At 36.4% G+C, this 3267-nt stretch overlaps 1 pseudogene; it reads left to right on the plus strand.

The window, feature by feature from the left end:
* The first annotated feature begins 2687 nt into the window (after nt 1–2687).
* On the plus strand, nt 2688–2804 carry LOC145297236 (U2 spliceosomal RNA; annotated as a pseudogene).
* The last annotated feature ends 463 nt before the right edge of the window (nt 2805–3267 follow it).

Here is a 3267-nt window from a genome sequence, read left to right on the forward strand (position 1 = left end):
GATGACTATAAATACTTGGGAATTCTGGAAGCAGACACCATCAAAGCAACATAAATGAAAGAAAGAATTGGAAAGGAATACCTCAAGAGAACAAGAAAACTCCTGGAAACGAAATTATATAGCAGAAATCTAATAAAAGGTATAAATATATGGGCAGTATCACTAGTAAGATACTCTGGAACGTTTATAGGGTGGACAAAAGAACTGACAGCTCGATCAGAAGACCAGGAAACTCATGACCATGCACAATGCACTACACCAAAAGGATGATATTGATAGACTCTACGCGAAAAGGAAAGACGGCGGGAGAGGACTGATCTCTATAGAAGACTGTGTGAAGGACACAAAAAAAGAACTAGAAAAATACATAATGCAAAGCACTGAAAGGATAACTATGGCAGCGAGAGATACGGAGAAAACCAACAAAACAGAAAACAGAGAGACAAGTGACAAAACGATAAAAGAGAAATGGGAAGAGAAACAACTCCACGGAAGATTCGTAAGAATGATAAAAGATGAGAATAACGAAAACACGTGGACATGGATGCTAAAAGGACATATAAACCGAGAAACTGAATCCCTAATAACTGTAGCACAAGATAACTCGATAAGAACCAACCATATCAAAGCAAGGATTGATAAAACAACATAAAACAGCAAATGCAAACTCTGTAGACAAAGAGATGAAGCGATAAACCATATAGTAAGTGAATACAGCAAACTGGCCCAAAAGGAATACAAAAACAGGCATGACCAAGTGGGGAGGGCAGTGCACTGGGAATTGTGCAAATGGCTGCATTTTGAGCAAACAGATAAATGGTACAAGCATAAACCTGCAACAGCACTCGAAAACGAGAACCACAAAATTCTATGGGACATGGACATACAGACGGACAAACCCATCCAAGCAAGAAGACCAGATGTCGTAATAATTAACAAGAAAGAGATATCTTGTCAAATCGTAGACTTTGCTACCCCAGCTGACCACAGGGTGAGTATGAAAGAAAAAGAGAAACGAAGCAAATGCACAGAACTAGCCAGAGAGTTAAAAGGGATTTGGATGATGAAGAAAATCAAAATAGTACCGATAATAGTAGGAGCACTAGGAACAATCCCAAAAAACCTGAAAAAAAGAATGGCAAAAATTGGAATCAGAGGAATAGCTGCAAAAACACAATGCCTAACGATAATGAAAACGGCTGAAATATTAAGGAAAACCCTTGAATACGGAGAATAACACAAGACAATATAATGAAGAAGCGTTACAGGGAATGAAGAACACCGAAGCTGCAGATCTACATGTTCTACCCCCCCCCCCATCATGCATCTCTCCATTGTTTCACCACCGTTCCCCCTCCCCCCAAAAAAAGTGATAACAAAGAGCCGAGAAGGGTCAAGGAGAATGGAAAGACCGAGGAGGGAGCACTGGCCAGACCTCCGCTGGATAAGTGCGAAGAGAACTGGGATCTTTGGGAGGCTTAGTGCCACTTAAATTCCAGTATAAACCAATGGCCACTACCAGCAAGAAATCAATGGTAAGAGGCTGTTGCGATGATGCAAATTTATTTGCAAATGCTATCAAAGGAGGAGGAGAGAGCTGGACGTCTGGGGAGACTTGTTGTCACTCAGCTTCCAGAGAACACCACAGGTATCCAATCAGATCGTTTGCTGACTCGTGTGAAAGCTCCAGGTGAGCCAATAATAATAATATCATCATCATCATTGATAGTAAATATATAGATAAAACAATCTTTGAAGTTAAGATCTGTGAAAAACGAAAATAATTTTGATATATCCGAATAATTCATATTCCAAGCTTTTAATCCATCAAGGGAAACTAGAATCAAAGAAGAACTAGAAATATGGGACAAAAATATTATTCAGAAAAGGATTGGATCTTTCAATTATTGGATACATTATTCTATCACATGGGTTGGTATCACATAATGGTTCAATTCTGCAAATTATTAAATGTATCAATCATGTCAGAAAATGAACCAAAACCTTCTGGATTATTGATTCAGCTCTCTTATTTAATATTTTTGATATGAAAAGAGATGGTTTTAATATTTGTATGCAATACTTTTTCCTTTATAACTGAAGGATCATTGAATTGAATGCATTTAAAGAAAACGAAATCAATCTTATAGTATTTAATTGAATTGTGTGCAGTTATTCTAACTTGGACTCAATTCGATTTCCTTATTCATTATATTTTTTGACTTTCTATTGTTTCTAAAACAAGGAATTCTCAAACTATTTTGTGCTGATGTCCTTCATGATGCCCAGTGCAAATCCTGAACATCTCCCAAATAATAATTGAACATTAACTCTGTTGGTATTAGGTATATTCTCACATTTAAGACAATGCCTAACACTATAAACACAGGTTTATTCCACCATATTTAGGCGAAATATTTCACTAATAGAACTCAATGTTTTAGCGATTTGCATTTCTATTGTAACTACAGTAGGTGTACCATTCTTTTCCATTGTTGTTGTTGTTGTTGTTATTATTATTATCATCATCATCATCATCATCATCATCATTATATTATCACGTTTATCACTCCGTCCGTTATCATGCTGTGCATCCCTAAAAAAGGAAAGTGGAATATTCCAAATAAAAATTGTCACCCCTTAAAAGCAAATGGTGTCGCTGTTGAGGCAAAGCTAATAAAAATGATTTGTCTTTCTTGGCCTTTTGGCTAAGATCAAAGTGTAGTATCTATTCTTCAGATGCTACATTTCAGCTTCTTCTCTCTTAGTGGAGGAGAAATCCTTTGCAACTAAGACAATTCTTTTCCACATTAAAAACGACCCTGGTGTCTAAATCTGTCCCGTAGGGAGGCATTGTAAATAGGTACTACATTTAATGTAACAAAGTTTTAATATTAAAAAAGTAACTGGGAAAAGTAATTTCTGGTTTAATTACAAAATGCCCTGGAAATGTCCCTTCTAATTAATTATAAAATGCACTGGAAATGTCTTTTCTGATTAATTATAAGATGCCCTGGAAAATGTCCCTTCTGATTATTATTTTTTTTTTGTTTACTTGCCTCCCCACAAAGACGAAGTTAGACATGAGGTCGGTTAAAAATTTTTGGGGAAACCAGCTCCCCAAAAGGGGTACTCTGATCAATAACAAAAATAAAAATTGTATCAGTAATGAAGGATTTCTCCTCCATTAACCAAGACCAAAAAGGGTGGATTTAAGTCACACGAATGCTGAGACTGATACTACATTCAGAAATTCATGTTGAAGCA

Source organism: Euprymna scolopes, chromosome 17 (genome assembly GCF_053919585.1).
Source record: "Euprymna scolopes isolate OS-2025 chromosome 17, ASM5391958v1, whole genome shotgun sequence".
In the NCBI taxonomy this organism is placed as follows: domain Eukaryota; kingdom Metazoa; phylum Mollusca; class Cephalopoda; order Sepiida; family Sepiolidae; genus Euprymna; species Euprymna scolopes.